Source organism: Notothenia rossii (assembly GCF_949606895.1).
Source record: "Notothenia rossii genome assembly, chromosome: 10".
NCBI classification, from domain to species: Eukaryota; Metazoa; Chordata; class Actinopteri; order Perciformes; family Nototheniidae; genus Notothenia; species Notothenia rossii.
The window spans coordinates 17,998,293-18,011,948 of NC_136908.1; the positions used below are offsets into that span (position 1 = coordinate 17,998,293).

Below are 13,656 nucleotides of genomic sequence, written 5' to 3' on the forward strand. Positions count from 1 at the left end.
GCAACATCAAAGGATCACAATGGATGAATCCTCCTTTGAGTGACCATAGCCGTGACCAAAAACATCTCAAAAATTTCCCATATGTGAGTGTTTGCCTGAACACAAGCAACCTCAGCTACACCAATACTTCAAAACATAGATCAAAAACATGCATGCACAAACATAACGCTCAGAATGTCCCACTTTTTTCCACACAGTCCTGCAGGAAAAAGAAAGCCACAAACTAAACCAGACAATTATTTGACTGAGATATAATGATGTTTTCACAATTTACATGTCTAAAACTCAGATTTGATGAGATTAGTTGTGTAATATAACTGTTACTCGAGACAATTACTTAAAAACCCATGAGGCTCACATCTGCTTCTCAACAAATAATAACCGAAATACAGATCTTGAGTCCAACAATGGACTATCCAAAATGAATATTGTATGAATAAATTGATAAATTGCAAGAACTTTTGTCAATAAAAACGTGATTTCTTTGCAATACAGATTATTTTCAACTATGAGGAGTTTTGTTTTAAGGCATATAATGTATTGAAAAATTACATATTCTTAGGAGAGCGATGTGTCCAAGTGCATGTGGACTGATGCAATCAATAGCAGAAGAAGAATGGGACCAAAGCAGGGAGGGGAAGGGCAGCCTTTTACAGATATAGAGAGGAACATATAATTATTAGATAGGCCACTGCTATCTTTGGAAAGAGATGAGGCTGATATCGATTGTGGATTACCAGATTAACAGCCTGTGGATCAACTAGACACAAACTCTCAGCATCTGGCGGAAAGGCAGAAAGTAGAGAACAAAGACAGTAAGACAGAAAAGGCCAATGGAGAGAGTAACAGAAAGAGATATGGAGAGAAAATAAGATAAGACGCAGTGGGAGACGTAACCTGGAGGAGGCAGAGAAGATTCATATGTCGTCGGACGTCGTCCTTGTATTTCATTGATAAGGCTCGTCCTTTTCTGTTCTCACTTAAGAATACTGAGATGAAAAGGAGTAGAACTGAGTAACATGTCAGATTAAAGTGATTATCAGCCAGATTGTGTCCATGTGTGACCAAAAGTCATGTTTCCGGCTGTAAATGATGCGTCGAACAATAGAGAGTGAGCACAAATATGGAGAAAAAAATGCAAATGAAGCGATCAAAGTAATACAATAAAAAGTGTGCTTGCAATGTACTGTGTGAATAAGTGTAATTATCACACAGATTTAAAAAAAAAAAAAGTTTATTTTTCTTTAGTGTGAGAATGTATTTGCATATCATGTAGTTACTTTAGTTAGTCTGCTGGAAAAAACATTTGCTATCTGTCGCTGTCACCTTTGGCTCTGGGAAATTGTAACAAGTCTGTTTACCATTTCATTTGATGTTCATGACAAGAGATACATGAAGTAATAGAGAATGACAATCAGTAGTTTGAGCTACAGTTTTAGAAATGTACTTCTTTACAGCCATATTCCAAACTCAAATCCATAAGAAAATAAATCCCAAATATTTTTGAAATGTAGGATTATTAGCGACTGCTTTTGACTCGAAGATTTTTCTAACGTTTATTCTAATTAGTCGACAGAGAATGGAACACAGGGGAGTAACATTACACAGACATTGGTCGGCTGAAAACCATTAATATTCATTGACCCAACCATTAAGAATTAAGAGCCGGGAATTGAGACTTGACTCTTGAAATTAAAGAAGTTGACCTGTGGCCCTTACAGACAACACGAGAAACCACCCTGAGGGCCGGCTGAGGTGAATTCTCAGCCTCTACCCAAGAGTTGGCAAAGGTTACTTCTATTATTGAGGCAATTTCAAGCATTGTGACTGGAGAGCAATAATGAACGGTGCGTGTAAATAAATGTCGGCACCGTGTTTCATTCTGTGGAAGTAGACCTTGAAGATAAGATGTGTGTGCTTTGCTCTGACGGTGATGCAAGCGCTCTGGTTTGAATCAGTGAGATTGACGTCACACACAGGTGATTTGCAGCCAAATATTTCATGGAAACAGAGAGTGAGTATTTCTCTGCTTTTGTATCATTCCTTATGCAACATGATGTGCTTTAGAGTCATCTCCATGTGGTGGTTGGGGCATGCTAATCTAGAACAAAAATTGATAATTGTGTTCAATGTTTGTCTCAATTTTTCAACAAAATATAAAGACTTGTTGAAGGAGAAGATCAGAAAGTAGATTTGAAGTGATTTCTCTACAGATTTGTATTTAACCTTATTTGTACACAGGGCATTGCCACCCAGAACAGCATATTTTGTGCTGGATTATTTCAAAATGCATTCAATGTTTTTCTTCCCAGTGAGAACTGATCTGATTTACTAGCTGATTTGTCAAGATGGAACTCAAACTGTGCCTCTCTGCTGTTTTAAATATTTAAAATCTTACACAAAGAAATATCTGGTAGTACTTTGCAGGCGAGGTCTTTCAAACATTTTTCGAAGAACAAAAAACCCAGCCATCTGTTTGGAGGTCTTTCTTTGATGCACTTTCTAAATTAAGATCATGGGTGAGTCATTTACAGGACTTTAAAATAGAAGAATAGTAAGACAGCCGAGTGTACCAGGCCCCTTAAGGTGTTGAGTATATGCAATCCCTGTCCAAAGAGTAAGAAAAGTCTAGAAAAGAAATCCAAAGCATGAGGTCAGACTATTTCAACAGAGATTGTCAAGTTGTTGTTTTTTAGCATTTAAAGAATGAGATCATTCAAATTCTTACTCGGCAAACGGTAGAAGCCATATTTGTTTTTGTTCGATTTTTCAATTAAATTAGCATCCATGGAGATATTAGGTTCCTGAAGAGCTGCCCTTTTGTTCATCGACTGCTCTGACAACTATTAAACTGCTAATGTCTTGAATCTCTATTTAAAAAGAGGGACATACTGTATTTGTAAGAAGAGGGATGAAGGCATGGTTTACATTTACTAACATATGAACTATAACTGGATCATGTCTTGTTTACTTACCACAAAAACAGAAGTAAAAAATGATCCCAGCCAAAATGAATTCCTAGAAAGCACATAACTACTTTACCCTACTGCCCGACCCCTTCCCAAATGGGACTACTGGACTCCTTCAAGCTGGTGCAGAAACCATGAGGCTTTGCTTCCTGTGGTTAGGGTTAGGGTCATTCCTGTCACGGGTGTTTCCCAGAATGGACCATATGCATGGAATTTGAGGAAAGGCTGGCTCAGTGTCAAGGGAAGGGTGGGGGAGGAGGAGGAGGGATACAATAATGGAGGCAAGGGGGAGAGGAGGGAAGTGGATTTGAGGAACATCGGGGTCTGGTATTCCTGGAAAAGCCTTTGGCCTTTGGCAGTGGTTCTACTGGGAGATACCCAAGCACTATGAGATCATCTTACATGTTTTACGCAAACGGACTGATGTAGCTTGACTAACCAACGTCCCCCAGGGCATTTTACTCAAGTGAAAGATGAACTATCTTAACAGTCTAAGTATGATCTTAAGACTGTGTTTGTGTTTTGGATTAAAGCAGAGATGCTCTGATTAGAGTTTAAAATAATCTCAAAAAACACGACTGAATGTTGATGATCGCTCCAATCATGAACAGGCGGATAAACAGATGTTGTTTGAAGGCTGCTGTTCGTCATACGACAGAAGATTACTAAGTACAGTACAGATGATTAAGTTTGTATGAAACTGTAGTACCACTATAAAAAGTTTTTCCTTAAAACTAAATCGAATTTAGTTAAATGTGAAGGCATGCTAAGAGAAATTAATACCAGATTTGGGATCAAGTGTATACAAAAGAAAGATAATTTAATAACTTCAAATATCGAGGGGTCGAAAGAAAACCAAAAATGTTGGCAGATTTACTGAAATTGAAAAAAAAAAAGCGTAAACCACAGAAAGAAAAAAGCATGGCTAACCTCTGAAGTGGTTCTGATCGCTGAATATGTTTTAATTTATCTTCATGCTGTTTCCTGAAGCTCCATGGTGCGACATAATTTGATTAGGTGATTTAAAACATCACATCAGAAATCAAGAGGCCAATTAGATTACAACTGATTTTCACAGAGACAAATTACTCGTGCGAAAGTAGAAGTCTGTTGAATCTCATAATGTAAGTCTCCAAACATGAACATAATCTAAAACTATAGGTTTATTTCGGTTGGAAAATAGTCCAGCAAAAGGACTATTCTAACACTGAATGATGTACACGCCCCGACCACCCCGTTCCCAAACTCTGTGAAGAGATGTGTTAACATTATGAGTGTAAGTTCACCACATCTCTAACACATGCAATTCCTTAATACATTCTTATCAGTGCACTTACGGATGACAGCCTGAGGTAATTCAACACATTCCCCCTGTGAGAGTATCATTTTCCACAGTGCTAGAGCAGAATGATATAGCTAAGATATGATTGCAGAGAGCTTCACTTTATTTGTATTTCTTTATATATGATGACCTTGTCACCTGGTTTGGCTATTTATTTAATACTACCATTCGGTCTTTCTCAGTGTGTGCGTGCTGGATGAGGAACACCCACACTCAGGGGCGGACTGGGGGGAAAAAGTGGCCCGGGGATTAATTGACAGACAGGCCCACTTAATGCGCGACATGTATCGGCGGGCCGGCGACGAAAGTATCTTACTTAACAAAAAAACCCTATGCATTTTATGTTATTTTGGACAATTATTCATATACTGTAGTATTCACATTACCTGAGCCCTTGAGTTGCCTATAGAGCAACAATAGTTACAGCATATATTTAGTAATTTTTATGTAAACAGATCATTGATGCAATAACAATTGGACCTAATTTGCCTGATTTGAAGCATGGAATAAAACATGGGCGTAGGAAGCATCCTCAATGTGGGAGAGACAATTTAACAGGGGGTGTGGGCAGGTGGTGGACCTCACCTCCTCTAGGGGGGTCCGGGGGCAAGCTCCCCCGGATTTGTTTTTAAATGTTGAAGTTAAATGCATCAATCTGGTGCACTTTGAGAGAAAAATTAGGGACTAAATCTATGGCAGTCAGCAGGTGCTTGGACTGTGAGCCGTAGGGTCGCCGGTTCAAGTCCCCGACCAGACCTACATTTGGAGTGTGGACTTCTACTTGGAGAGGTCCCAGTTCACCTCCTGCCCTGCCGTGGTGCCCATGAGCAAGGCACCGGACATCCCCCTTCCCCCCTCACTCCCATTGCTCCCCGGTTTGGCTAGCGCTTGTATTGGCATATGATTTGATTGACTGGCGCTTCCGTCGATGGTTGAAAAGTTGAACTTAGGCAAAGCAACGCGACGGAACCACAATGCAGTTCGGCAAAGCTTGACGTCACCCCATTCAAAGTGAATGGGGAGCGTCTCCGTTGAAGCACGCAACGGAACCGTGTGGACGATACGTTATGGTGTGGATATGGAGGAGTCTTTTTGCCTTCTTAGTTTGCTCGTCCTTTACTCGCTCAGAAAGATCCACACTTTGGATTTCCTGCCCGACCAAATGAATGACCAGGCACAGCTCCGAATGAAGTCGAAAGGGTTTCCGGCTGACGCGTCATAGCACATGCTGCGCACGGATGGAGCTTCTTCTTTTTTTTGCTTTGACTAATGGACAATTTGTCGACAAATACTTTTTTCGCCGACTAACGTTTAGTCGACTAATTGGGGGCATCCCTAGTTAAGAACATATACTTAACTTGAAAGGATCCATTTTGGACACATATGTGCAAAATCTGTCATGAAAGTAAATATTATTGAACTCCATAGTGATTAAATTCAGGATTTTCCACATCAGCTTTATCTGCAGGATAAGCCGACCACACACCTACCATGCGCACATGATGTTTTCATTGTAGAACCGGGACAAAACCAATTGCTAATTTTAAAAAGTAACAAAAAAAAACTGAATATCAAAATGTGGCAGTCAATGTTACATTTGCCGACACAAATGGCCAGTGTATTGGAAACATTGCTACTTCATTAAATGTGAAAAGGACAGACTGATTTCAGACCACCGGCCCTGCACCGAGACATTTGATAAACACCAGGCAGAGCTCCAGTGAGTCATTAGCTTCTATCACAACACAGAGGAGAGCAATGCAAGCCTAATGGGGAGGAAATATGAGACCAGACGTGCATGAGTAGAAGTGACTCACAGCAACCCCTTACTACACCCGACGAGGGACGGGCAACAGACCTCAAAGAGTCAATTGCGTACACTTAATAGATCTCTATTCCAAATGTGTATCGTATTATACAAGTCACGTCGACCGACTCATTTCGTGATTAATGTGATTCTGAGAAAAGATCAGAGTTGTTACAAATTATTTTGTACAGGGAAAAGAGGCCCACTACCAGGGTTTATTTACGTATTTGCGAATGTATTTTGCCTTTGTTTAAGAGTTAGTGAATTTAAGTCAGGTGGTCTACAGCTGTGGCGGTTCAATGTGTGTGAGGTGGGTGAGTGTGTCTGTTTTTCTCTGTGAGAAGAAAGTAAAGCAAGGCGTCTCTGAGGAAACTCGGAGATCACAGGAGGGTCAAGGTTACTCTGACAGCAAAGGTGAAAACACTTCAGTAGAGCTCAGAGATCAGACTTCCTGTGTGGCTTCAATGCTAACCCTAATATAACATACAAATGCAACTGAGAGGCAGTCGTGTCCTTCTGTGAACCAGCCAGACTCCCACTGACAGGGCCAGCAGAGCCACATCCCTGCAGATGAAGAAGAGATGACGCCAAGAAAATCTCTGCATAATAAGGAATTAAGTGATGCAAAGGCAGAGAGTGTGATTTTAAACAATAGATATTTTTCGATTGTGAAATGCAAAGCCAAAATATTCAAAATCCACATTGTTTAGAATATGAAGAGGGGAGAAGACCGCACAGAAAAAGGAAAAATTACTGGCATTGCATAAAAAATTGGAATGAGACCTTTAAAAGCTTCATCCCAGCAGTCAGAGTGTATCATCTGCATTTTGTTTTATTCATTCTGTTAATGCCCTATATTCATTCATTCTTGTCAGAGCTGTGTGTCATTTCTTTCTGTCTTTTTAAGAAAGCTGAAGCGCAGGAAAATAAGATCTGAAAGTATTTGAACGTTTTATAAAAGGGATTAATCCTTGAGATAAAACAAACATAAGCAAGAACATGCTGAATACTTGATGGTTTATGTATATGTAACTGGTTCATAGCATGTCAGAGGCACATAGGTAGAAGAGAAACATGGTGGAGTAACACAGGGGGGTTCTGTGCCCTCAGCAGACAGAGATTGGAGGTTGAGAAGAGAGTTATAGAATCCAGGAACAGATCTGTATAGGCCAATAGAGCTCGATGCTGCCTGCAATTGAGCCGGATACGATGGGAGGACAGCAGCAATGTTTTAAAGGACTGCTAAGCCATCCTGGAATGAAGTGAAATGACCACATGTCACACAGAGATGAGAAGTGAGAGGAAGGGGACGGGCAGAGTGAGAAACAGTGCGGAGAGTAAGGAGAGAGAGAAAACAGAGTGTGTCGTTCTAAGAGGAATATTTCAGGGTGGTAAATGGAGCAGAACTCCATTCCAGCTCCTCTCTTAACCTCCCTCGGTGTCTCATCCTCTGCATGCAAAGCATGAAGCCCAGGAGACAAAGAAAACAGAGAGAAAGAGCTGAAGAGACAAGCTTCAGGAAAAAATAACACAGAACTTATCGACATTACATTTTGCTCATGCATTTGTTTTAACATAACAAACACAGGTTTAGAACAGCGAGGGGGATATTTGCTCTGTTCATGGTCGCCATTCTGACCCAGTAATAGGAGGAGAACAAATTCAGAGCTAAAAGTAGCTTGATTAACTATATGGACTTGTATTCATCAGGTGGTGAGAAAATATACTAAAAATACAGTCAAATGTCGATCTACAGTATATCTGCTGAATGTATAAAATGCGAGATTTTTAACCAACAAATTATCACTATTAACTTCAAAAGTATGCCAGTGTTGCATTACAGTTTGTTTCAATTGCTATCTACTTTTATTTCAGGTTTAAGTAATGCCATTGGTTTTTGAAGATATACGGTATTTTTGAATTTGGATTAACATCCTGACAGGCAGAAGGTCTGGATTAGTTTGATGACAGGCTGAAACACCTCTGAACTATCATACACACCAAAACAAAGCATTGTTATGCTTTGAAGGGGACATATGAATCGCCACGTGCTGAAAAGTGCTATATAAATAAAATGGCCTTGCCTTGCCTTGCCTATCATCCCAAACACTGTGAAATAAGTCAACCCAGTTTTTATGGGATGACGATCAGAGCAAACGGGTCTGACACAGGTGCTAAAACAGGACGGAGCACAAATACAGGTATGTTCAGACAGTTTGAGGAAATTGATGTTTTTGACACAAAGATTCAAAGATGATCTTTTGGAAACCCAAAATATAAGAATCAACCAGAAAATGTGTATAATATGTCCCCTCTGATAATTAGTTGTGGAAACCTTCTCCAAATTGTTAGAAGTGAAATGAGGTAATTAGGGCTAAGTAAAAGACTTACATTTAAATGGTAAGGAGTGTGCATTATTAAAGACTGTTGCACAATTCATGGGCACTGTAATGTATGCTATACATGTCTGCATGAGCTAAGTAACTTTAACCATGCTTGGCATACATCACGATGCACCTCGCAGTGGGTAGCATATCTCTGACATGGAGTACTTATTTTGAACGTTATCCTGGGATTAGTGTGTTGCAATACTTCCAGATGGAGCTACGATTCTAGAAAGCCTATAGTCGATTAAGAACGTTCACTTTATGGTGCAACTCCACTGGGTCACATTTAGATATCAGTGTGTTAGACTTTCAGGGTGATGCACTTTGAGATTGCCTCCTTGGCGCCGCCTGTATTATTAGTAGTACTGAAGTCATCAAAGTGCACCAACTAAATCGTGCAAAGCGGCTCTGACAAACCTTTCGCCTTTCATAAACCAAGGCTGACTGCTGGGAGAGGACGGATGGAGGGAGAATATCACACACAGGATTGTTTACCATTAGAAGAAAAGTGATACAAAGTATGTATCATCATCATCAGTAGGTTTTCCGGTAACACCTTAGATTAAGGTACACATATTCCCCATCAACTAGTTGTTCATTAACATATTAGAGTCAAACTACTAGCTTATTTGTTATGAACAAGACTTCACTTTAAAATAGGGAACATATTCTGAGTTAGAAATACCACATTTTGAGTTATTTTTACACATTAACACGTGTAGTTTCATGTCTTGTTACATAAGAATAGACCATATTTGTTATGTGTTATTATGGGAGAATTACTAATTATTGTGGTACTACAGTACTGCCTTATTAGGCCCATATTGAGCATATTAAGACCCAAACTCATGTAAAACGATGTCCTTACTTTCAATAAATACGCACTAATTAGAGGGTTATTAAGGAAAAACTCTTAACTAATGGTTTAGTACTTTTAGAATATGGCCATGTAGAATAAGGCATTAATATGTGTTTTATAAAGACTAATAAAGAGCCAATATACTGCTAATATGCATGTTAATTAACAACTAGTTGATGGTGAATATCTGTACCTTAATATAAAGTGTTAGCGGTTTTCCTATAACGAAACAGGTGAAGGAAATGCTGATAAATCTCCACACTTGTCAACACTGTGGCCCAGATGCATTGTGGGCCTTGTCGTATTAAACTGCACTATTTTATAGCAGTAACAAAGTGTTCAATGCCTTTGCATTATGTGGCTTGACAGAACCGACCCAGAAGTGAACTATCAAGCTCTTTCCTCAAATAAGACTTGTTCACGCGCAGCATTGTTCTGCCAAAACAACACAGTGAAACTTTCAAAAACAACAGAGCTGTTAAATAAACCTGCAGCTTAGCTAGGCGGCAAAACCCAACACAGTAGCAAAATCATGCATTCAGCCGTTCTTCCTTTTTCAATTCCTACACAGACAAAAAAGTGATGTATTGTTTCAGAGATATGATTAAAGTTGAATAGCCACATTGACAAACTGCTGCTCATATCAACAGGAGCACGATATGCTGGATCTTTTTACCCCTGAATTGTTTCAAAGCAGTGTTTTAACCTAAAGTTATAGAGTCCATATTTTTGCACAGTTAACATTTCGATGGACATTCGGCAGATGTGGGATGATTAAGTGTTGATCTGCAGGTGTGCTGGAGACACAGCAAGGGCATCTGGTGGACAGGTGAGGGATAGCAGTTATTAAAACACTGACGTTAAACCAGGGAAATGATGGAGAAAGATTCAGTGCAATCCTGCTTTGAATCAACTTGTTTCCCTATTCACTTCTGACTAGATTACTATCCAAGCTATAGTACGGATCCAGTGTGCTTCTTAACTGTCACTTTTAATGTTGTACCTATACAGTACAAGGTCTAACAAAAATCAGGGTTCATACACTTTTTCACCAATGATTTTCAATGACTTCTCCATGACCTTTACCTAATTTTCCATGACCAAAAAAATTACTCTTTCTCAGCGGTACCACTGAAAATGGTTTATTTTAACATGGAACAGGAAAATAAGGTCTGCATATGAAACATGTTGTGCCTATCTAACACAAATCAAATAGGCTTACTAGCTTCTACACGCTAAAGCAACTAACATCTCTCACCAGCAAAATACCTCGAAAGTTAAATGCCATTTTATGTTTCATTACATTACATTACATGTTACTTGTTAGACGCTTTTAACCAAAGCGACGTACATACTCAATACTGTGGACAATCCCCACAGGAGCAATTTGGGGTGAAGTGTCTCAGGCACACAACGACTGCAGTGGGGTTTGAACCTGTGCTCCCCTGATCCGAACACCAACGCACAATCCCACTGCGCCACACGCCTCCGCCATTACTATACGATACAGTATTTATTATCACTATAGTATTACTATTTCGGCGATTAGATAAAATATAAATTATATTTGATGCAACTTTAGTTACATTTCCATGACTTTTCCAAAACTTTGGGAAAAATATTGTTTTCCAAAACTTTTCCAGGGCCTGGAATTAGCATTTTGAATTTCTATGACTTTTCCAGGTTTTTAATGACCGTAAGAACCCTGAAAAATTGGGCAACAACTTGTAATAATTGTATCCATGCACTTGCGACAGAAGGTGATTTCATTTGAACACAATCGGGAAAAAACCACCTTTCATTCCCTGAAGGAATAACAGTCTTCAACATCGCTCTGACTAAGTCCCAACGGAAACTGAACATAGATTGACGAAACAAGGATAATAGAAGGCTGTAATGTTACGTTGTATTATCTTGTTATTTCTAGTTTTGTATATTTCAATATACTGTAACAATTTGACTTTATAGTATTTATTGTTTGACTTACTGGCCCTTGCCATTTCCTCAAGGGGCTTTCTACAATCTGTACATCTGCTTGGAACTTGCATGTTAAAATTGTATTTCCAAAAAGATAAATAATGAACTAAATAAAGCTCAGGAGGTCACTGTTGTGGTACCACAGAAGCTTCATTTTGAGTTCATTTTCTCTGCATACTTTCAAGGAAAAAAATAAAATCAGCATAAGGGATGCTTTTTTATACATAGACAATGTTATGGCTGCATTACTCTCAAGTCTCCAGGGTGCATTGTAGGCTGAGTTGACTAATATGGTTAGCCGCATTACAAGAATTGTTCTCCTCGTTAAACAGAGAATTACTGCTTCTGCTGCCACTTTATATGCTTTGAAATAAGCATTTGGTGTGATTTGGTTTATTTACCCAACTATAAAGCACAAAGTTATATCACAGTCTTTAAAAAAGCTTGAATGAAAACTAGCTTTCAAAGACATTGGTTTAGTTTGGACCCAAAATGTAATCTACAAGTGTACTGTAGTAGATTCCCCAACTATTTGGGAGAGTCTTTAAAGGGCTGCATAATTAATGTTAAGTCTTCACCATTATAAACATTTTAAAAATCAGATTTTCTAAATGAATGTGTTAGGGTGTGTTGATGTGTGTATGTAGCCATGGGCCGCATGCCTTCATTTGAATAGCTCAGGCTTCATCGCATGTCTTTCCCATACGGTTCATGTTCACCCATTGCTCATACCCGCATTGCATGATTGCACTGAAGGACCAGTATAATCAACCATAATGCTTTACAGATGTTAGGGGTGTTTTTAAAGTCAATGCTACAGCCCCAGGCAGCCGTATATGAAAACCCATCTGTACATGGATGTCAGTGTGTAAACGTGTGCGTGTCTGTATGCGTAGCTGAAAAACCAAGGCATGATCAGACTGAAACATTATGAATTAAGGTCACATTTACCGCTCAGGATGGTTGATTTATGTTTCTCTGGCTTGCCCTGTCATTGACTAATCACCTCAACAGAAAGTAACAGGTGCAAACTGATTTTCTAAAGAACGATTTCACAGATGAGACGCTCCGAATTTGCTGTAAAACATGGCCAAGAAACAGCACTAAGCAAGCAATGACATATAAATATGACAGTCAGTAGGATTTGAACAAGAAAAGGCACCCATTTAAATTCATGCAAGATCTGCCAGCATCCTTCCTAATCCACCCTCTAACATCTCCCATTGTGTCCAACATCTAATATCAACCACGAACCGCTGCTAAATGAAGGCGGGTGGCATACCGCAGCCAAGAATTTGCATGGACCGCCCGCTCTTGTGAAATAGGAAATGAAACATGCGGGGGCTTGGAAGCTTTGTCAGATTCTGGATATTCCTGTGGTCTGGCTCTGAGGATCGTGTGGCCCGGGCCTTTAATTCCTAATGTTCGAGAAAGCCAAGCTCTGGTCACGACAGGAAATGCCTGTTAGGTGAAACATACACCCAAAAAGCATTTACTCAGAAGTGTCAAACACACAGAGTTTTCCTATGTTGTGAATGGGTGCACTTTCAAATAAAGTGCTTTGTCATTATGACAGTGAGCATTTTGTTAAGATCCTGTCAGCTGCATTAGTAATTAAAGGGGAAGTGGTTTTAAAATGTTGACTTAATTCTATGTAGGGAATTATTTGAGTAAAACACTCTAAAAGCTGGAAAATACACCTGTTAGAAAAGTGTGATATTATCAGCTTATGCTGTTGATATAAATGCTGGAAAATACAAACATGGTGAGCATCATGTAATTTACTTTTCCCTTTTCAGCTAAATTCACCGGCACAGGTGCACCCTGATTGGCCTGATCGACATTTGTTAACAGAGTATTGCAAACATCAATACAATTGACAGATTTGCAGTTTCTGTGTCCAACAATACAAGCATAATAGGAATGTATATATTATGATATAAGCTGACAAGCAATGGGGATACCGGCTTGAACTCACTGTAGCAATGCAAAGATAATTACTGTTGTTTACATTATGCTCCGAACAATTTACAGAAAAATAATGATTCGGAAACTACATTAGTGTTGGCAGGAGTTTTAATGGTCTGAAGAATATGGCTTAATAAACACAAAGTCTACACTATACAGTAATACTGTTATACCAGAAGAGAAATGGAGGCAGATATATTGCGGCGACTTGATGGTGTTGATACTGTCAAACTGTGAGTGTGTGTAAATGTTACTGTGGAGGCGGCGGGGATGGTCACAAGAGAGGGGGGGGGGGGGGGGGGGGTTTGTGAGCTAAGGAGTGTCATAAGAACTAATGCACATTCCTA

General features: G+C 39.4%; 1 protein-coding gene across 4 annotated transcripts in view; it reads right to left on the reverse strand.

Annotated features, from left to right (window-relative positions):
* LOC307021037 (RNA-binding motif, single-stranded-interacting protein 3) overlaps positions 1-13,656 on the reverse strand; it is a 258,107-nt gene that overhangs the window by 185,685 nt on the left and 58,766 nt on the right. The window lies entirely within an intron of this gene.